General features: G+C 37.1%; 1 protein-coding gene across 2 annotated transcripts in view; it reads right to left on the reverse strand.

Moving 5' to 3' along the window:
* Window positions 1-24,010, reverse strand: part of elfn2b (extracellular leucine-rich repeat and fibronectin type III domain containing 2b) — a 72,020-nt gene that overhangs the window by 17,737 nt on the left and 30,273 nt on the right. The window contains exon 1 of one of the 2 annotated variants that reach the window (XM_008415802.2): window positions 1,821-1,848. The exons of the other annotated variant lie outside the window; for it this stretch is intronic. The gene's annotated coding sequence lies outside the window, so the exon portion shown is untranslated. Of the gene's footprint in view, window positions 1-1,820; window positions 1,849-24,010 lie in introns of those variants that run through there. 2 annotated transcript variants of the gene reach the window in all.

Below are 24,010 nucleotides of genomic sequence, written 5' to 3' on the forward strand. Positions count from 1 at the left end.
AAAAAGTAATCCTAAAGTAATTTACTGTATACCCACTCAACATACTCAAGTAATGAATATGTTGAGTAATGTACTCAATACACACGGTATGTATATGGTTGCACATTATGAACAGTTAATTTTTGTTCCTATTTGTGACAGTATCTTGATGAAGCTGATAACGATTCAGCTTTTTGAAAGTTATCAAAACGTTGCATGTCATCATGTTTGGGTACGTCAACATACTTTCAGGACAGGAAACAGTCCAAGGAATGACGTCCAACCAAACCACATTTATGTCRGATTTGGTGACTGTTGTTCTTTGCGGTCATGATAGCTTGTATTARTAATAGAAGCTTGCAACCACTAATTTAATATTTGAAGAATCTGAGCCCTGTAAAGCAATGATTTAAAAAACAAGAGTATAAACAATGGCCTGCACGGCTGATTTAATCAGACTGAAACTGATTCGACTGGAAATACAAAAAGCTCCTCGTTTCTGCATACGGAAACTAGGTTGAGGTCCAGCTAATATACATTCATCAGCATGTCCTATTTTTGTCAAAAGTGCAGCAGTTCATTTACAAAAGTGTTTACAAAATGTTATAAAGAAATATATTTTAGCCTTCCAACATGAGCTGAAGTTCATTTTTCTAAATGGGGCACAAAAAGGTAAAGTTTCCACAAATTTGCATGTCCCTTTTTGAGCAGATGTAGCACAAAAAAAAGCCTAAAATATGCATTTCCATGATCTGTCTCTTGATCCCTGTGTTTCTAGGTCTTGACAGCTATGTGGTGCTCAAGTAGGTCAGAAAAATGTTGCAAGATATAAATAAAATAGGAAGATCTGACAGGGAGAAAAGAGCACAAAGAGAGGCCAGTGGAAAAGACAGCGAAGGCAGTCATGATGAGAGACCACATTTGATCTGTATATTCTCTGCAAACTTTTGTGGCTGCGAGGAGCTGAGGAAAAGTYMCACATGCTGCAACATAAACTACTGTGGATGTACGAAATTGTTAAAAAAGACGAAGCCAGAAAAGATCCTCAGAAATCATGCAGGAATTAAAAATCTGAAGTAGAGCTRAGGACAGATCTTCAAGCTACATCTGAGCTCTGACGTGAAATTCATATTTTAGAGATCTACGCTTCTCTGTTTTTTTGTCTTTCTTCCATTTTTAATTTCTTTCCGACCTTCCCTCTGTGTGTGTCTATATTTATTTCCCTGTGTGTAATGCTTAGACYACAGTTATCTGTGGCTGCTCACCCATGACATCATATCCATTTCTTGAATGTCTTGGAGGAAAAAGTGATGCAGTGGACCGTGGCAGGCCGACCCAGAGGTCTGGGGCTAAATGGAGCAGAGAGCACCTCAGCAGGCCCCCAGCTGCCCACTACATAACCGCTACTAACCTGACCTGCAGGAAGACCCAGAGACATTGTCCTGCGGTGGGCCATGGGCCTGCAAGCTAAAAGTATTTGGAGTAGTTCCAGTGGAAAAAGCTAAGATTTATGCCACATAGATACCAACTCAAAACTCAGGTAAAAGCCAAACATGTGCATGTTCAAACTAAAGCACAGATACGGCAGTCATGTGGGAAGAAGAAGATYGTTTYCTTGTTAAGACTTAGAGTAGAGCAACTGTGACAAAGAGGACATTTTTGAAGAAAGTAKGAATGTGGGGTGATGCAGGGTAACTTGAGGGATTAAGTCCAATTGTCAATTGMATGATTAAAGAAACTAAAAGTTTCTTGCTGSTTCTCATGGTTTTTTTTCAACATGTTGAGTTTATTTCTTCAAACCCAAAACTGAAGCCAGCAAAAATATTCCTATAAAAGCTCACCTGACATCTGTCCAATCGTTTTCCAAGATTTATCTGCAAAAACAAAAAAAAAGATCTGTTGGTCATAGATAAAGTGGCTTTAATTTATTTGAATGTCATGATGTGTGATATTCAAAAGTAACTACATTTCAAGCACTTTGAGAGGCAGGGTAACTTCAATATTGCAAGGGCTGATCAGGAATTTTAATCTCCATGAAGGACACGTTCCACTCACTACCTGGCAAAATCCATTTTTAAAATGCTTTCTTATTTTTTTGGTCAAATGAAGTCTTGCTGCTGGATTTGAAAGAAAACTAAATGACTGAATGTAAAAACTTGCCTTCTGCAAAAGATTCTGTGATTGTGCCACATCGTTTKCAAAAAGAGAAACACAGCAAGGSGTCATTTAACCATAAATCTGTTAAATACAGACATTCATAATATCAATTGCGAAATACATGCAAATTCAATGTTGGATTGTTTCCCTTCCTGACATCTTAAGGAATAAATGTGAACATTCAGAAAAAGTATTTCTGAATGTACCAGTAACAATCAGGTGGATAGAAAAACCTGATCGAAACCAATATGCATGATACTGACAAAGGYATTCATCCACACATTGTAGGCGACTGCATTGTGTTACATGTGAAACTTGTGTATAACATGTAACAAGTGTAGATTATGGTGTGGGTTTTYATGAGTTGGGCTTGGCTCCTTATTTTCTTTGAAAGTAACTCTCAGTGCTGCAGCATACCAAGACATTTTAGAGAAATCTACCGTTTCTAGACAATGAAAACAGTTTGYATGAGAGTTTGGTGATAAAGAACTTGACTAGGATATGCYGAGCCCTGASTTCAACCAACAAGAGCACATTTGTCATAAAATAGAGCGAAGACTGGCAGCCAGGTCTTCCTTGTTCAACATCACTGCTTGACCTCACAAATGGGCTTCTAGAAAAATAACCAGATGCCCCAATAACAYACTTTCAAACCTTGTGGAAAGCACTCCCAGAAGAGTTAAAGATGTGGATCTGCAAAAGCTGGGCAAACACCTTTTTAAAAAGTTTGTATTAATATTGGAATGACTTTAACATGTATGCGTCTCAAAACAAGTGACTGTTTTAGCAATATAAGGCATAAGGTATAATTGGCATTTAATTGTACTTTAGTGCAAACTTAATGACTCTGCAAAAGAAAAAGTTTTATTTACAGATATTTTCAATTAGAGTATTTTTGTGTCAATCATCTAATTCACTAAGTGAAACACATTACAAAGATTAGTACAAAGACTGTTTTCAAAACTTTGCTTCAATTTATTATGATGATTTTACACTTAGTTAATGAAAACAAAACTAAAAGGATTAGACTTTTGCATCTGACCAATAAAAACATTTTTAATGTAGAAATGTGGACATAATGAAATATATTCTTCAGACTATTTTTAAAGGATGATTTTAAGATGACAATTGAGCATCTTTYTTTTATTCTAATTTATTGAATTTGACTAAATGAAAGAAAACTAAAGAAAACGTATTTGCTATTCAATGCTATAATAAATGACAAGCATAAGACCAGAGTTTATACTACTTTTGCTACTATAACCGCAGATTTTTAATTACACAGCCCTCACATTTGCACAAGTGCTGCTATAGCAACAATTATTTATTGGTTGAGATAGAGCAGTAGACTCTCAAAMAGGAGCACAATAAACCAACGATGCATAAAATAATGGTGTAATTTAGATAGATGAGCAAAGAGATACTATAAGAGGGGGAGTARAAGCACAGGACACATATGGCAAGAGTAAACTTTTATAGATGTAGTCTTGGGAATCATTGTCCATCTGGTGCATTTATTATACATTTATATACATGTATTTTTTTTAACTGTTGATATGATGATCAAAATAAAGCAGAATTCAAAATTCTAGGAACTAAACAAACTTGTTGTTTAAGTGTGCTGTGGTTTTCCCTGAATACGTTCCTACAAATCCTCTCAGCGAGGCATCCATCTATCAGCCTCACCATTTCAGCGTGCGTCATGAGAATTTCTAGACGTCTAATTGTATCTTGCAGTGTTGACAGATTCTGAGCTGGAGGCAAACAGCTGCAGGAAAAAAAATATCAAAGTAGGAGGAATCAAAAAAGTATTTCTAGATCTTTAATAAACATTCTTCTTTTATTTATATATATATATATATATGTTTGGGTTTGCATATTTTATTCTTTTTAGTTGACATACTCAGCTCTGTGGACTGAAGGAAAACGTTTGGAAAAGTGTGTACTCTCAGATTCCTAAAAAAAATTATACAGAGTCACTATGTGCAATTCTTTGCTTATATGCAGCCGTCTAGCACAACATTTTTTTTTCTCCATAGCACAAATAAAACAGCTGAGGCCATCCTTCCAGGGTTGGAGAAGAACAACTTTTTGCACTTTCTGTAATTTTCCTACAGAAAGAAATGTCTGGTTGGAGCAGAACTGGTGCAATAATGCTGGGAAAGATTAAGTAGGCATGTTAATAACCTCTGCAAGTTTAGGTTAAATAGAACAAGGCTGGATGTTTGTCTATTTTTATTTATAGTTTTATCTTGAAATATATTTTTCAATTCTGACTTACTCAGTATTGCTTTAATAGTTAGGCTCTCTAACTATTTTAACTGTTAACTGTTTTAACCCATTTCTTGTTTCAATTTCAACCTAACAGAAATGTTCACACTTTCGACAACATCATAAGAAGAATTGATGCGGTTTGAAAAAAAAAAGAAAAACAAAAACCGGAGCTGATACATGATGCAAATGAGGAAATAATTCAGCAAGAGAATGAATGGCCCTTCATATCAGATTAAATGTCTTCAAACCTGAAGAGTATATGATTTATTCTCTACGCATCCTGTCATATTTTTATGACTGTGAATTTATAAAAATATTTAATGAGGTTTAGGTTAACCAGTGCTACACTTTAATTCTACGTTATTCGTTCTTTTTTTCTTTAATATTTTTTAATATATATATATATATATTTTTTTTTTTTTTTTTTTTTTTTTTTTTTTTAGCTGAACAGGCTTCAGATCCAAAGGTTGCTTCAGGTGGATTGAAAACACACAATGTCTATTTGCAACCAATATTACAGCTGACTAAGGGACACAACACTTTTCCATGCTTCTCATAATTCTTCAAAAAGGACCAGACACCACTGAATACTTTAGGTATTATATTGTCACAAATGAAGAGGAAAAAATGCCCCATTTCTGCAATCCCTTCCAGCTGGCTCCCTTAGCTTGATGATAGACTCAATCTCTCCTCACGCTCAGGACACCTTGGTCTAAAATAGTAACACACTGTTTGCCCAGCAGCATCACTCCTTAGGAAACTGGGTTACCATCATGCAAGTAGGTATCAAAGCCTACAGCTAGCCAACAGAACATGGCTAGCTGTAGCCACGTTTGAGCAACGTTGTGATCCTTAGCATCACAACGTTGCTCAAAAAAAGTTCCTGATGATTCAATTACTCGACGTAAAATTTGGAGCCACGTCTTAAAAAAAAAAAAAAGTTAATAAATAAATAAAACAACATGAAATTACGTTTAAAAAAATACATAAAATAACTCTGGTAGGACAATGTTGAATATTCCAGCTTCTTCCMTGTTATCGAACAGGGCAACTTGAGAACAACTTCCTTTGTTACGTTAAATGAGTTTTTAACAGGCAGACGCTGTAAGGCTTAAAGCAACTACAGTTGTATTATCTGGGGTCTAAAATAATGATAGCCTATACAGGAAGTCACTAACAACTGATGAGAAACACAGTAGGAATTTAAAATGATAGGATCTAAACCCCCAGGATGTAATTATACATACTTAAAATTGCTCACAGGATTTACACTCAATTTATTTTAATGCTTCAACTATCGGGGTGACACATATGTCATGACTTGGTATGTCTCATTTTTCAGGTCACAGTTGAGTATGAGCTCAGAGTAACAGACATTAAAAAAAGGCAGAAGAATTTTATTTTGAACATAAAAAATAACCCTTCAAGGTAATTACTATATTAGAAAGGGGTTGTAACAAGGTGGGTTATGTAGAGTGAAATATAATTTCATGTTATTTGAATAGATCTGTTTCAACAAAAGCCACACATCTCACATGGCTAATACTGCATATACCACTACATCCGAATTAGCTATATTCATCTGCTTATGCAAATAAGTTGTAAATTTGTTTCAGCCAGTGGAGATTGTGTTTCAAAATAATTGCCCCTTAACAATTCACATTTTGGCAACTGGTGCTATATGTGACAGCTCTATTATCAGGGTTGACACTGCATGCTAAGCGAAGGCTTAGAAATCATTTCCCCTCTGACTAAAACTTGTTTTGTGATTCGTTTACTTATTTATTCAAGTACTCCAGCTCACCAACATCCCACGCCAGGTAAGGACGGTGTGCGGCGTCTTGTCCAGTGATTATTAATTTATTTTATTAGCAGTGAGTCAGCAGCGACGCCAGGCAATGAGTCACGGTTAATAATATTGAAAATGGCATCGACTATTTGTGGCCCCAGATGGACGGCTTTCAATACAGCAGTCTGTGGGATTGCACCATGTACTGACTCATGTAGAAAACGGACTGACACATATGACAGAAAAACAAAAAAAAGAAGAATATTTTCTTTTGTAAAGATCTGGATGTGAAAAAAAAGACAATTCTTTCTTTTTATTTTTATATTTTTACCTTACAATATCAAGTTTTTCCTTCATGTTGATTTATTTTTGCAAATATTAAGAATAGACTCCCTTTTTCTTTCTCCACATTCCTGTCTTCCCACTACCGGCAAAAAAGATGTGATAAAGATGTTTTCTTAAAAAAAACTAAAATAAACTGCTTGTCAGTCGTGACTGAATATGCGTTGATGAAATATTTTCAGAAATGTCCTGGCGCGAGTAAAGAAAGACACTCTTTCAGTCAGGAGGAAGGTGAGCTTCTTTTGTCAAGAAAAGAACTAATATCTACCCTGAAGAGATTAAAATGATCGAAATGCAAGGATAAAAGTAAAGCCGAGGGCATTTCTGTGTGGGTGTGTGTTCGCTTGTTTTCCCAACATGTCCTTGTGCTTCCACAACACACTCATACGAGGGTCCACATACAGTAAGAATACCTAAGCAGCTGCGCCTGTAAAGCACTTAAATCCAGCCCTGTGACAGCACAGGATAGGTGGAGCCATCCATCCATGCATGCATGTGTAGTTTTTATGTTTCCACAATTCGGTTGTTTTGGTTAGGGGATGATGCTAACAACCGTCTGCACTGCTAAACTAGGCCAATGCCTCGCCTCGGGCAAATAAGACATGGAGAGACAAAGAAATTGGAAGGAGGAGATTGAGGAAAGAAAAAAAAAAACAGGTAATGAACTTATTACATAATGTCAAATACTATGTGTCTGATCTCAAATGTTAATGTGATGTTAATATGAACAAGAGATGCTATGTAGGTATAGAGTTTCTTCAAAAACTGGATCTTTGGGAGCAACCAATAATAGACATTTTAATTATTGCTCTCACTGAAGATATATTTGCAAGTTTGTGCAAATATGTGTCTTTCTTGTAGGCATTTCTAGAGTAAAAGCTAAAATGAAGACTGCCTTGGTAGAATGGCCTCATTTCTGGTGTTTTTCACTTTGACATGTAGCTACGTGAAATGAACCTCTATATCACAACTTAAATTAAATTAGCAATCACAAATTGTGATTACTAATTTAAACTTCACAGACACTCTAATTGACCTACAAAGGCAGATTAATAAATCTTATGTTTCAATTATATTAATTTGTTGGTACTGCTGTGGATTCATATAATTATCTCAGGAGTGAGTTTGTAAAAAACAAAAACAAAAAAAAAACAATATCCAATAATTTCTTATTAATATTTCTTAATAAATATAATCAAATTCAGGATTTGATTTTCCCACCTTTTTCAGTTTGAAATTAAGTTACTGGAATAAAAAGTCATTTTTATTTATTTACCTTTTTTTCAGTTTTAGCAAGCGCTGACTGTACGTGCGGCTCTGTACTATGGTGCTGAGTGTTAGTAGTATCAGTAATGAGTAACTTGAATTAAACTCCAACTTGTTGAACAACGTGGATGCTTTTTTTAATKATTGTTTATGATTTTCTCACCGTGTCAGTTTTTCCCGAAAACGTGTTTTACCTTTGAACCATGACATAGTGCTAAAAATAAAAATAGACAACCTGAGTCTTAACTATGTGATAACCTCCTCTTCCTCACCTGTCCAGATCATATGGTGTCCCATCTGTCAGTTTCACCCTTCATCTCTCCTCCTCCTGTTCTCTCCTTCTCTCTCTGCTCATCTTTACTTAAGATTGCAATCTTGGAGCATAAATAAATTAGAATAATTTTTTTCTGATTATATAAGAAGATTGAAAAAATATATGTTTTGTTCATTGATATATCTTCCAGAAATACAAATACAGTTTGCATTTAGCTATCTTAATTTAATTTTGTTAAACCTTTTTTTGTTTTGTTTAACTCCTACTTCTCCACTTCCTTTAGACAACATACCAAAATCTGGATACAGGAAAGCCAAAAATGTCAACACGGCAATAACTTTTCTTACCGACTTTTTACTCAGTAGTATTACATTTGCTTGTTCTTTTTCTTATTATATTTTTGTATTTTTTATCAAAAACCTGGCAAGATGTAAATTAGCCACTTGGATATAATTGTATGTACCTGCATGTTAATATTTATTAACATGTATTGTCCAATTTATTTTAACAAGTAAACTGATCTGAACAATGAAAGAACCAACAAACAAAAAAACAATCATCAAACTAAAAATAGTGTTAAGGTTTTATTTGGTTTACTTATATCACAACATAACCAGTTGTTTTTAAAAAAAAAAAAAATCATTAATCATTTTTAAGAACAAGATCCTAAAAAATGGTTTGGTTAGTAAAAGAATATTAAAGTATGCAACATAAAACGGTGAACCTGCTACAGTTTAAGCTTATCTGTTGCCAAGATATGCTTAAATAAATTGGGTTTTTTTTTCTCTTATGCAATTTTAGCAAATATTCCATGCAGTTATGATACAAAGAAAGATTTCATGAAAGTCAAATTATATCAAAAACTGGATAGGACTCAATTATAATTATTGCAACATCCAATTTCAACAATATGAAGTCACTTAATTTCAAGCCGAGATGTGAATGTGGCAGGACAAAGGACAGAAAAGAAAGTGAGGCTTGGGAAAGGGGGAAATACAAAATGAGAGCAGAGGAACGGCGCTGATGGGAAGAACAAAAGGCACCACATTTATAATGAACCAAAACAGATAAAGTTATGAAACTCCGTCTTGCTTGTTAGATCTCTGCGACACGTTGAAGACGGGTGAAAAAGAAGTGTGTGAAAAACAGGGACAGAGAGAAAGAACCTTCTGTTCTGTCATTAAGACTCGCCCTTATCAACAACCCAAATACTGATGCAAGGACAGAGGCAGAGACGGATGCAGTCACGTGAAAAAAATAAATGCATGTGCAAGAAATGTTTGACACTATCTTCTTGTAAACATAGCGCTTGTCAGAAGGATAATACGCTCAGAAAGGGGGCTTAGGTGTGAGCAAATTTGTCACAACTGACTGACTCCAAGTTTAAAACAGCAGAAAGGTGGACATAAAGCTGATGTGCTTTTAAGGTGGTGCTATGATAGACCATCAAACAAAGTGGCATGAGAGGAGTGATGGATGATGACGACCCATAAAGTGGCTCAAGATTGACAGAGAATTAAGAAAGATGAGGTTTATTATGCAATAGGACAAGTCACACTTACCACGTGGCATATTGTGTGAATCAGTGCAAGTATGGAGCAAAAAGCAAAGATTATCAATCTAAAAATGTGAAAACACAGAAAAACTGTTAATTAAAATTAAACAATGTGAATACCAAACCAGCAACCCATGATGCAATATTGTCATCAAGGGGTTATGGGGGGGAAAAAAAAGTATTGTAGATGGATCTCAGAACTTTTGAAATGATGAAACCGTAAAGAACCCAGTGCAGATATGAAATAGCTGCCCTGCTCAGAAAGGTTTGGATAATATGTTGCAGCTGGATGGTAAAATGTTGGCTACATGTTCAGCTGAAAACGGGTACCACAAAAACCACATGCCACCAGTCATAGGGTTACAGAAGTAGAAGTGTTATGATTTGGGTTGTAACATATTTTCCTTTTTTAGGAACTTCGGCTTACTTGTAATGGCGTACATGCTAATTTAAGAAACATATCACCTAACATACAGCAAATAACGAATACAAACCGTCCTGCAATTATATTTAAAAAAGTGTTTTTGGACATTTGGAAAGAAACTGCTTACAATGAGCCATGCTGGGATTCAAACTGGAGCCTGGCTGTGAGACAACAGTGCTAAAGCCTTCAGCGCAGTGCACAGTGCAAAGTCCTATTCATCTTAAAACGTCCTTCTACCACAGGCATCTTGTTGGAAACTAACAATGCCATGTTTTTCTCTCCACAACCCCGTTCCTTTGCTTCCAGCCTCTACTGCTGTCCCTCACCATACCCCTAATGGAAACCCCCCACAGCGAAGTATATTATCTCCCGCACCGCTGGAGTCTTAACTAAGTGTAAGTTCATCCAATTGGGATTCCTAAAACGACAACAATTGTCGACTGCAATTGCACTCTTTTGAAGATTGTAAACGTGGGCCGGAGCGCAGCCGAGATTAGATGCATTTGAGAGTCGGAATGCATCAGTGCGCTTTCCACACCTGTCTTCCCTTGAGGAGCAGCAAGAGCTACTTCATTTGGTCTATCATGTCAAAGCCAAGACTGCTCAACGCCCTCTGCACAGGCAATCAAGAGGCACCAGGGGAGAGGGTGCTTTTTTTTTGAGTGGTTTTCTTCAGGGTCAGATTTTGTTAAAGTACCTAACACACAGATAACATGACACCATCCGAATTCCCCTACCAAGACTCATCAAGCTGACGCAAAAGAGACTCTTCATTACTAAAGAATCAATTTGACAAATACATTTGATTTTAAAATGTCATTTCAAACTGAATATTCATTTGGTGACAGGCATTTTACCTATTACATACACAAGAGCCGTCACGTTTGAAGATTTTCCATCAGAGCGATCGATTTTCTACTTCGTGCGTTAGAATGACGCAGGGTAGAAGTTGATAGAGAATCAGTGAAAGTGCTAGAGGAAATCGAAGAAAACAAAAGTTCACAATTATAAATCTGTGACAAAAGTGCCGTAGAAGGGCGTGGGGATGTGTGGCCAACAAAGACGGAGATGGAAGATTTAAAAAAAAGGAAGAGGGGCGAAGAAAAGCGAGTGCTGTAGAAAACAAGTCGCTGCTTTTGAGTCGACGCTATCCGGAGGACGACAAAAGCCTGTCTCATTATAACGTTCTTTGTTCCAATGTGTTTGCAAGTTGTAGAACTTGTTATTATCACTTTACCTGTTTATTCTTGTTTTGTGTTTTTGATATGTTGGTGGGGGAACAATGTACTCCAATTTTTGACTGCACATTTTCTCCTCCAGTCTTCTGCCTGACACCTTCAAACAACAAACTACAACAGGGGGATTTAGTTGGCTTGCTCTCTTTTGCAGAGCATCAGCAATGTTAAACACTATCTATCTATCTATCTATCTATCTATCTATCTATCTATCTATCTATCTATCTATCGTCCAATTGCTTCACCTCTCTATTTCTTCTTCTTCATCCGTGGGCGCCTGTTGTGTAGGCATATCATCAGCATATGGTCTGTGATCATGCAGAAACAGAAGACGACTGTAAGAATAATGGCTTCGGTGGGGAGAACAATGCTTTCATACATTGCTGGCTGCGGCAGCGTACACGAAATAATCACCGCCGCGTTCTTGACTCTCCCACAAGTCGAGCGTGCCTCGGCTCCGCGCACAGAAATAGAGGTGAAATTCACAACTTTTGCAAAAGGCACCGCAGCAATGCAAGAAGCACTTTCGGTGTTATGAAGGCGGCTGTATCGCTGATGATTGAAGGAGGCACGCATAAGTTTGTTACGTGGTGTAATTAAAAAATAAATAACATGTAGCGAACTCAGTGGCTTCATTGACTCCGAGGAGCCACTAAGATATATCACCTATATTCCAGGGAGGAGAAGTAATTACTGTAAATAGAAGTTGAGCATTGAGAAACAAAATGTTCCCCTTGTCACTGCCTTTGAGTAAACTTTTAATATAGTACTTTGCATCTATTTAGCACTCCACAGAGTGTAAGCTATATGCTTGGTGTTTGCCAGGTCAAACTCATTCTGGGCTACCTACATAGCATAACCCTGACATGCTTCTCAGGTTTAAAATAACACGAGGCTAGGTCTCAGACGACACACCGTTCCTCATTTGATGCTCCAGTTTCATCTTCTTGGCAACGTATGTGAATGTGTGTGCACTGATAGGTGTGTGTGCGCGTGTGCGTGTGTGCGTGCGTGTGCGTGTGTGTGTGTGGGGGGGGGGGGTGTGGGCGTATCTTAATTGAGACTTAGCCTCACACAAATCATGACCCAGTAAAATCGTCCTCATATGCTCAACTAAAAATACAGCGCATCCAAACTTTTTTTTTTTAATGGTGCATTTGCTTACTTGAGTGACACGAAAAACAGCTCAGAAGAAAAAAAAAAGAAGAGGGGATTTATGAAGTGCGTCGTCGCTCAGGAGCTGAACTCAGACTAAGTAAGCAGGGCCTCGGTTTAGCTGTTCCCAGAGCTCACCGCTTTTTTGGCAGCGTCTTTGAGTCTGACGCTTTACACTTAGCTGAATTGGGGGTTTGTTTACCGAGCACAGCAGACCTGCTTCTTGTATTATTTAGGATTCTGGAAGTAACAAGCGTACCTAAAGGTAGGAGAACACAGCTTACCTGATGAAATCTGAGCTCAACTAGAGGCATGTGCCATAAGTGTTGGGTTTAGATGTTTCTTCTCATTATTATTCAAAGAAATCAATAGAGACCAACAAACATCCCAGAGCAGCTCTGAGCCAAGCAAACGCATAATAAAGCAAATATTTAAATTCTTGCAGCTTCACATGAATAAACAGCATACCCAAGCAAAAGCACTGTTATCGTACACTGACAGTAGAACAAATGGGGAACACTTGTGTCATTGTGTTACCCACCTGGCAGACAGATTTAATGAAATAAAGAGTTTATTACTGCAGATATTATTTTTTGCTGTGTGACGGAGCCATACTTGATATTTGCATAAGAACCTAGTATTCTATGTTACAGAAAGAACATTAGATCAGGTTTTAACCCTTGGCTATTGTTATGGAACATGGATGACGACCAAATGAGCCCCATCCTGGATACAAGCAGCTGAAATGAGCTTAGTCTGCAGGGTTGCTGGGCTCTTGCTCCGTCATCTGGGGGACACCCACTGTTCATTTGCTTTTGAGAGGAGTCGGTTTGCAAATCTGAGTGCCTCCCTTAGGGGAGTTCTGAGTACATCCTACTGCGAGGAGACCCCAGGGCAGACCTCAAGCTTGCTGGAGGGATTATATACCGTTTCTTTTCTGGTCTGGGAATGCTCCGGGATTCTTCAAAACAAGCTCAAGGATGCTGCTGGGCAGAGGAATTTATAAGTTTTCCTCCTGGACCTGTTGCACTCGTGACCTGTGGTAGGTTGGATGCTTAACTCTCCAAGGATAGATTCTGACTTTTCTGGGCATTTATTTTTTTATTTTTAACAACTAATCTCTAAGTAATTTTACTTGCAAAGCTGAAAAGGAACACCTAAACCACACAAAGCATAAACACCACTGATTTTCTTCTTGTGTTTGATATCCTGTTTTGCACTGGATGGGTATGTAATCGCACGTCATCTTGAGAACTACAGCTGTCATGTAGATGCGTCAAAATTTATTTTTTTTTGCAAACTGCAGTGTTTAGTTTGGGTTGGGAATATTCAACAGATACCACAGATGCAGATCAGCCTCCCCAATAATTATCATTTATAATCTTGATTTTGCCCTAATAGGAGCAAATTGCTAATCCCATTGAGTGAAATGTACACAAGTACTACACTTAAGATGAATGTGGTAAATGTCAATTTCTAGTGTTTCACCAACAGCTGTCAGTCTATAACCCAAACTGTTTTCAAATGCGTCTACTAAAGTTCCCAGTGTCTTAGCTTGTGTGACACGTTTTACCTACAAGTAACATGGTGAACCAATGCAAACAGTGCTAAGCTTCTTTTAGGACACTTGGGAAGCTGGAGAGAACATTCACTTATTTACACTTGCATGCAGGAATGTGTGTTTTTGTAATGGATATTCAAAGAGAAATGAAAGAATTTAGCCAATACACCATGTAAGCTAAAAGTAATAATCAGAAAAAGGGTTAATATTAATAGCTAGATGATGAAAAGATGGAGAGGCTGTCTATACATTCACGATGGCATGTGTCTTGACTGAAAAGATTGTTAGACTTTGGGTGATTAACTGATACAATTAGGCTTTACAAAATGTCAAGATCTGGTTGAAGCTTGGAGGTGCAGGTTTTTTTAACGAGCCACAGTGGCTCGTACAGTGGATGTAGCTGCTATGAAAGCAGATCCGTACAGTCCTGCAAAAATTCTGCAAAACTCCCACTATGTTGGCAGCTCTTACACTATGCGCACAATAAGTCAGGGGACCTCAACGGTCACACTTAGATCTCCTAGCACACACCTACACACCCCACCTACCATCTTTTTTTTTTTTTTTTTTTTTTTTGCTCTCATAGTAGTGAATATTAAAGTTTACATAGACCTGGAAAAATCGGTGCAAATGTAACTTATACATGATGTGAAAGTGGGTAAAACATACTTATATGTGAACTATTCCCTGATGCAAGACATCTACCTCGTTTACAACGACATTCAAACAAAGAGAACCACAAGCACAGCGAGGAAGCGCACAATCTCCATGGGGTAACTGTTGGGCTGACACCTCATTGTTTCTTTGATCATTTTCCTTTGTTCCTTTTTTTCTTCCACTGCCTCAAACTATCATTTAGCGTGATTCGTTTGCTGAAATGTTAATTGATGCTTTCCAAATTACTTTCTTTCTTTAAATCTGAAAAAAAAACACTGAAACATGTTTAGAAACTATTAGAGGAAAAAAAGACAAGACACAGAACTCAATAAGTAAAATAATTAGCATATTTTGGTGTTAATGCTCTTAGCAAATAACCATACCCTCCTTACATATTGTCCACTTAATAGTAAAAAATATATATATAGCTAAACACAATAAAACATTTTAATGAAGTAACACACATTACCATTTAGACTACATTCATGTGTCTAAAAATGGCGTGAGTATTTTCTAATTATCGACTAAATTTAATATAAATGTCAATAATACTAAATATTTTAACTAAAAAAAAGAAAAAAACATTAAAAGACTATTTAAACAATGCATCTGTTGAAGAATAACGACATCACCGTGTTTATTCTTTCTTAAAATTGCTAAGTTACAAATACGCAAGTCACAACATGTGTGCATGAATAAAAAAGCCTTTTGATGGAGGTCTGCACTGTTAAAACCTCAGAYGTAAAATTTGGTGTGCTTGTGACTAAAAGTGAGAGTGAACACCATGGTGAGATTGAAAGAGCAGTCTGGTACCTTCAGAAAAACAACTGCAGCATATAATGAGTCCAGCAAGCAGCACAAAGAGGCCTCAGAAGAATTTGAAATCATTCTGCGGTAAAGAAAACAGAGTGAAATCTCAACGTGTCTGATCAATTTATTCATTATAATTCTGTGCTTAATCGTGCTTTATTTATTTATTTAGAATTCCTAATTGTACTTGCTGCACAGAAGGTTTGTTTAAGTTTATTTTTACATGTTTGACCAAGGTAATCAACCGAATTTCTTTGCCGGTTTCAGTTTCTTTATTATATATTTTAATGTTGGCTGTTATACAGCCCATTGCACTGGCTGAACAAATTAAAATGTTGTTATTTTTTACATGTTTGACCAARCTTGTGGAGCTAATGGTGTATTTAAGTGGTACAGAGCTATCAAATAAATTAGTAATTCAGTACATTTATGTCTGGGTTTAAAAAAACAAAAAAACATTTCAAGTCAATTTAGCATTTTTTATTTTTTTTTGTATCTATCAATGCTAAAATTCAGACATCTATATCGATATCGGAAGTGAAAAAAGTGGACTGGTGCATCGTCAGAAGACATGTTGGCTTAAACCAACATTCCAGGAAAATAAACACATATTAAAGAATGACTGACTTCAAACAAGATCTGAAATCTTGCTGAAAATGTACTTTTCTTATTTCAAGCATTTGCACCAGAAACTAGACCAAAAATACTTGCTAAGATTTTGTGTTTTTGCACTGTCAKAGCATCCCTCATGAATCCTGTCCGAGGGTGTTTGAGGAAAGTAGGAGAAAATCTTTACCTTCCAAAGACTGGAGAAAGATCAAGAATTTGAAAGTGCAGAGACAAAAGCACATATCTTGAAATTGGCTGTACATGCAAGAAACCCCAGCTCAGCGACAAAACTGAGGAGTGAAGCAAACTTTCTACAGGGTGATGTCAGATGTAGGTCAGATATCAGACTGCAAGATGGGAACAATAATTATTTCACTGAAATTGTCTTGGCTAAACGGGGTGAAGTCGGGTTTTACGGAGTGGGGTGTCCTAACTTCTAGCTAAGATAGGACAATCTATGCATCCTAGTRTAGTCGAGTAAAAYCAGGTTAGTTTTTGTTCTATAAATCATGCATCAGGAGGACATGTAAGCTCTGTGCAGAAAATTCTCAAAGCCAACACCATTTTTTCCTGCAAGGTTAAAAGTGCTACCAATTGCACCACACCCCACACAGTAGTTAATATGTTAACATATTGGAAGTGCCATGGATTCACACTTTGTATATCGATAATATACTGCTCAAAAAAATAAAGGGAACACTTAAACAACACAATATAACTCCAAGTAAATCAAACTTCTGTGAAATCAAACTGTCCACTTAGGAAGCAACACTGATTGACCCGACGAGGGTCCCTGTTGTCAATCAGTGTTGCTTCCTAAGTGGACAGTTTGATTTCAYAGAAGTTTGATTTACTTGGAGTTATATTGTGTTGTTTAAGTGTTCCCTTTATTTTTTTGAGCAGTGTATATTTGCCCGCTTGGATGGCGTTCTACTTTCAATTCCCACACCTGATGTTTGTTTTTAGTTACTTAGATACAATCATCTTTGGCTGTGGCTGCATGTAGGTTGAGTTATGCAACAKCCATGGTTGAATCTAATGGGACCTCTCTCTCTTTTTTTTTGTTATTCTACTCCTAAGGAGATTATCATGAAAAATCATGTGACATTTAATTAATATTGTGCTCAGTATTTCTTATTTGCAGTTAACATGGACATTCTTAGGTGGAAGTGTAATTGTACTCTGCTCTGAATGTCTCAAGAGATTAAAATAAACTACATTGTTTGTGGTCTACAAGTCTAGAAAAAGCATGGAAAAACATTAAAAGTCAAAAAATTAAATAAAATWAAAAAATTATGCCATATTCTTTTTATCCTCTGAAACCGTCTACATCTGGAAGAGGGCAGAGAAGCAACATAAATGTCAGCATCAATTATYATGGCTGAAGTGGCGCACAAGCTVAATTCATCTTTCCGCACTGACAATCATCCCCACCCTTTCTTAAAAAATAAATGTTTTACATAAAAATGTCACGACTAAAGCAATTAAGTCTGTTCAAGCTGTGTATTTTGGCTTCATGTTATTGTTTCCCCTTGATTGTGTTATTATTCTTTTTTTATTTCCTAGCCACATTGCCAGSGTCTGAAAGCCAATGTTGCGCCCATAAAGCTTTCCTTAGTACTCGACACAGAACGCCTTAACATTAAGGACATGACTTGAAAACGTAATGAACTGTCAGACAAGCATAMACAATGTCTGGAAATGCTGCAGTTGTAATCCTTCACAGGAGGGKGAAAAAAGSCACTTTTTTGCTTTGGTCTTTTGCCTTTAGCTGGTAACCKCACATGCACAAGGCACTGATAATTACCTCAAGGCTGCAGCTTCATTAGCCAGCAGACCTGGCAGGCGGATTACCACTTCAAAGACTGAAAAGAACAAATTAGAGTAAATGTTCGGAGCCAGAAAAATAGGAGGTAATGTTGAAAAACTGAGTTTATGCCCAAGCYAGATCTGGATGTAGGCAAGCCGCTGTACCGCCTGCGACATTTGTACGCTTTATCTTGTGGATTGCAGAACAATTTCCCCCTGTCCCTCACTTGACATTGTTATTATAACAATTTAATGCCTGCATGGGTATGGCTGTGTGCTCGGGCTGCAACGCTGTGCATATCGGTGTAAGGAAGCATCTGTGTGAGCCGTCTGTTTTGTTTCTGAACGCACTCATGCATATATGAACAAGTTGCAGAAGGAAAWGAAATAGCAGAAATACAGGGAGGATATATTTTTGTAATGGTAAGGGAAGATGGTAGAAGTTAGAAAGGTTTTTCTTTCCTTCGTTTTTTTTTATGAAGCCCATGTGGTCTTCTCTGTAATATTTATTAAGATCTACATGCATTTTAACGAGGTTCCTACGGGTTCTTCGAAGAGAAACAGGCCCGCAGCATCACGGATAGACAAATCCTCCACCATACCTAAACCAAAAAYGTTGCAGTTCTCTGAATATGAAGTTTTAAGGCTTTTTTTTTTAAACTCCTTTATCATCTTGCTCACTGTTCATGGTGACAAAATAAACCTCGGTACTTGTGGCTAAAAAAGACCAATCTCTACATTGCATTATATTTATACAGCAATAAAAAAAGAAAAATTGAGACCATGTTTGATGTTTAGCTTTCTAGATGACTGCCCTGTTTTCTTCAGCATTTAGATTTAGATTTCTTCAGCATCAGATTCAGGAATCTGGATGTCTAAGAGAAAGGGCTCTTTGTTACATCGTATTTATATCCGACAGAAACAGAAAGTCRTTGATTACTAATTGAAATCAAAATGAAATTCAAAGTCACCAAACACTTTAATTACGTAAGAATTCAGAGTTACTGTTTAGCAGCTTAGATTTGACTGTATAGGGCTCGTTGTTGTACAGAATATTATTGCGTGGAGATTAGAGCCAGATGTGCAAAGTCATCAGAAACTGGAAAAGTAAATACATTTGGCAGTTTAAAAAAAAAAAAAACATCTGACCACAATGACAAAGTTTTGATACATCTTAAAGTAGTACAATGCTCATGACAGGATAACAAGAGCATTTTCATACAGTGTTTCTCATTTTAGATCCTTTAACATTATGAGTTAATAAGCTGTCTTCATATCTTGATCTCAAACTCTTGCGCTTCTCTCAGGGACTGATGAGTAATAGTCATCAAACTGGAAAATGACACGATTGTTCCAGATTAGCTGYTGAATGTTTCTCAATTTWAAAAAAAAATATTGCTTGCAGTTATGTACGGCTGTAAACAGTGAGCGCATAGAAATGAAGAATATGCTTCACCATATGCTTTGTTTTACACTCATAGGCAGCTGAATAGAGATTAAGAAACCTGAAGGACCTGCAATTAAAACACGGTAGATAAACAAGTGAGGCAAAGACCTTGCTGAGTATTAAAAGGATCTAAAGGATCTTAAAATCACTCTCACTAATGTGCGTTTGCTTTTTTCTAGTTTTGTGCAGCTGTGTTTGTTTTTAGCCTTCTCCGAACTYAAAACATATGCTACATCTAGGGAGAAGAGGCTAACGACATAATCCAATTTGAGCATGATTTTTAAGTGCCAGACATAGCATAGAGCAACAATTTGCCGCTACATTTGTTCTAAACAAAGATGTGGGAAAGGTGAGTACACAGGTGGAGGCAGAAGCAGGGGAGTGAAACTGAAACTAGGTGAAACAGAGCCGTGAGGACGGAAAGAACCCGAGAAGAATTGAGCAGTTTTTTTTTTTTGTCTTTGTGCATCTGCTAGTGTGTCGGTGTGTGTGTGTGTGTGCGCGCGCGTGTGTGTGTGTGTGTGTGTGTGTGTGTGTGTGTGTGTGTGTGTGTGTGTGTGTGTGTGTGTGTTTGTGTGTGTGTCAGGGTGACATATGTAAGAGAAGGAATGAGGACATCTTATTATTTTCCTTTTTTTTACTCCCAGTATTTTGACACTTCCAAACATTTACCTTTTTTGCTATATTATCAATATGTTCTAAAACTGACTTGATTCCAGTTTCCTTAAAAAAAAAATCTACATAACACTGCCCATAATGATGAAATGGAACATATTTTCAGAAAAAAAGTTGAGCAAAATGTTAACACTTAAACATAAAAGGTATATAAATAGTTGGACTCATTTATTTAATTCACTCAGATTTGATCTCAGGTGGATTTGAGTTCAACTGTTCATCCCTGAGATGCTTTTGTAAAACAATGTCAATCCTTCTATGCAACATRCACTTGCGTGAACATGATTTGGAGTGCAACACATTTGTCTAAAWWAGGTTTCACAGTTAATGGTGCATTTCAGACCATAACCCAAGCAACAAAGTCAGATGAGTTGTCTAAACCTAATCCTAGACTGTGTAAAAGCACAAATCTGGGGATAGACGGAAATCATTTGGCAGCCTTAAAAGCAATGTGGTGTCCATTATTTGAAAATTGAAGAAGTTAGGAACCAGTATCATTCTTTGATCTGGCCTGCAAACCAGAATCATTAGTAAGGGAAAAGTATCTTGATTATAGAGGTGACCAAGAACACAGGGGTCACTTAGTAGGTGGAGCACCAGTCTGCTCTTATATGGAAAAACACCCAGATGGTCAACCATTGCTTATGGACTCCACCAAAGCCATTTYACAAACTGGCACAAATAATTTAATAAAAATAGACTTTTTGGATCATGTAAAATTATATTMTCTTAACACCATCCATACAGTGAGGTTTGGTAGTGGTAGCATCTTGCTGTGGGAATCTCCGCTCTGCAGGAGCAGTGTGACCGGACTTCATGGAAGATAAGATAAAGCATCCAAATAAGCATCTTCAAAAACATAAAACATGGATACTAGCATGACCTGAAACACACAATCTAAATATCAAATGGATCCCTTGAATAGTCTTGAGTGGCCCAGCCAGAGCCTGGACTGTGATACTAAATTGACAGCAGTGACAATCACAATGGTTGTCTTGTCTACAATTTTAACCTGACTAAGTTTGAGAGAATCTACAAAGCACATTAGGTGTAGTGGTGCATATCATAATGACAAATGCTTAAAAAATGCAAAAGAYTAACAAGTTGCTGACAAGAAAAGTTATATTTGCTTTGTCATGCAGAACTGTTTGGATCTCTKATAAAAAGAAAAAAATAACATACTCATATTGATTTTAGATGAAGAGTAAAATGYAACCAAATGTAGAAAAGACAAAGGACTATGGATACTTTCTATCTTAAAAGATAAAAGTGACACAYTTTGTGTTGAGATTTTAAGTCAAATGTAAATTGCAGRCGCAATCTGTGCAACTGATTGCATCATAGCTTTTATTTAAAATCTCTTCTTAAAATAAGTGTGAAACATTCTGCTGTTATACTAACAAATGAGCTAAACGTCATTGCCCATCCTGTAGCAACGTGGCATTCTCCTCGGCACTCCGGCATCCACACAAACGTTACTTTGACACTTGCCACCCACCAAATCATWTTTGGAGACCAATTACCATCCCCCTGTTGTCAACAGAATTCACCTATAGTAGAATCCCCCCTCAGCAGGACACCAATTTGCCCACAGAAACTGCTGGCATGTTCAGCCGACTWCAAATCCCTCCGGTCAGCTTGATGGGATGTGACGGCTCCTGCTAGAAGCCASCAAGAAAACCACCGAGACTTCTGCCAAAAAAATGCTCGAGCCCCAAAGACGCCGCTGGTTCAATCAATTCACGATTTCATTTCAGATGATTTTCACCCAGGAAGAGTTAAATTTGTGAGGCGCTGATGACCACATTTGGCTTCATAGCAAATTGTTTGGGGTTAAAATGAGACGTGAAAACAGACATGAAACTCTCATCTTGTAGCTTGAATATAACAGAAAAAAAAATTAAGAAACACCAGAACAAACTTGTAATTCAACATCAACAAGTAACTTAAAGAAACCTTAACTTAACTTGAATTTTAATTACAAAATAGTTCACTAATTAACCAAAGCATAATTCAAATTACTTGGAGATCAGTAGCTTGCAAGAAGCATGAACTTAGGTTTAAACTGAAGACGCTGTTATATGATTCARAAGATAAGGAAGTGCAGTAAATGGAGGGACGGCTACATACACTGTTTCAGAAGAGAAATCTAACTGTGGGGGGCCGGGAGGGAAGTGGGAACAGATACAGTCGATGGGGATGTCTCAGTTTGATCTGCCTGGGGTGCTAAACAAGGCTTTTTTAAATGATCCCCTGATGAAACCCAGCAGCTGATAATTACTACTGATCTACTGTCTTTACGTTTATGTCAGCCACAGGCGCAGAAAACTCCCTTGGGCACATTTTGCATGCCCTTTTGAAATGTCGGGGCCCATTTTATGGTGCACAGCCAGCTGAGTTGTAAATATAAGTTGTGCACCTTATTGTGCACAAMGAAACAAAGCCTTGGTTTTCTGAACCAGTCTATGTGTCATGAAACAAGAAACCTGAGAGGCTAACGGCTCCTAGCCTAGCACTTTAGCAAACTGCTGCGCATGATAAAATATCATCAGAAATATCTCCAGGGGCAGATTATGAACCTGCCTTAGTTGACTGGTTGTCAGAACATTACCAAAGTTTCAWTGACCTAGCTACCCTGTTTTGTGTCAGCAGCCCTGGTTAAAGCAAAATATCTCTTGYCAAAACAACAGATAGTATCGGGGATGTAACTTGTGATCACTCCTAATCATTAATTTTATGAGGTATAGGTTCATAAAATTAATATAGACCTTGTAAAACTGATGAAAAAGTGTTATTTTACACCATTTTTATGGCACTGGTTTTATTGAAACATTGATCAGGGACTGTACTATAAAATGCATGTACTTAAATGCCCCTGATTGGTGAGGGAACAAAACAAATCCATCTAAATCAAGACCTCTGAGAGCTATAAGCTATAAGAATGACACTAATTCAGAGACAACGTTCTGTTTTTATTGGTTAGCAATGCCATTAGATCTTAACTAGGTATGAAAATGCAGTCATCTTTTTTTTATTTTGTTTACATAAACTGAAAATAAAAAGTCACAGCCTGTAGAGAAAAGCAAATTAAAATAGAAAAACACCTTGACATGCAGACGTAAAAGCAAAAACTCATTAAGTGATGACACGCCATTCATGAAAGTTTGCAGGCTAATTTTACGCTTCATTCCTTCYGTCCTTCAAAGGCAACATCTACAGAATAAAGCAAAACTCAAGAYGGTGCTGAACACAGACACACCCACGCACACACAGACTGGTTTCTATATGGTGTGGGGACTGCTATTTTTATCGTCACTTGTGGAGACCACACTTTCTAGTGGTTCTAAAAATTCATAAAAAATATTTTACAATATACACACAGCACACACACTCTAGAACACCACCATATTTCCATATTCTYTCTTTGCTATGATTATTAGAAATRCATGTGTGKTTTATGTGTCACACACGCATGCATAGCTAGACACAAACATAGCATCTACCAATTCTCAATTCTATTTCCATCAAGTCGATAATCCCATTACCGATGACAAGACTCTTTCATTTTTGTTTAGTTTTAGGGGGGCAGAAAGAAATGTGTCTCATRCTTAAAACAGAATTTACCACATTGACGGTAAAATGGGGTGGRTCAGAAATGATGGGGATGCTCAAAAAGTGCGAAAAAMAACAAAAACAACAAAATAAGGTGGATAAAATGTCCATTTCATTCATTCGGCATGAACTTTTCACCCGTCATTTTTCGGGTCTCTTCATTTGGTCCATTCTGTTTAACTTCAGCAGTGCAGGTTGCCTTCTACCACCTATGGATGTGTTTAGGGCGTAGGTGTGAGTGTGTGGGTGAAAGCCAAGTCACTCAAGCAAAGTCAACACAGTATGAATCYACCATTAATCTTTAAAGCTCTTACAAAGAAGCAGAGCCCCGTCTTATTTGGTTACAAATATGCATATGTGACAAACCATAATTCTGCAC

The sequence above is a fragment of the Poecilia reticulata genome, linkage group LG8 (genome assembly GCF_000633615.1).
Source record: "Poecilia reticulata strain Guanapo linkage group LG8, Guppy_female_1.0+MT, whole genome shotgun sequence".
Classification (NCBI taxonomy): Eukaryota; Metazoa; Chordata; class Actinopteri; order Cyprinodontiformes; family Poeciliidae; genus Poecilia; species Poecilia reticulata.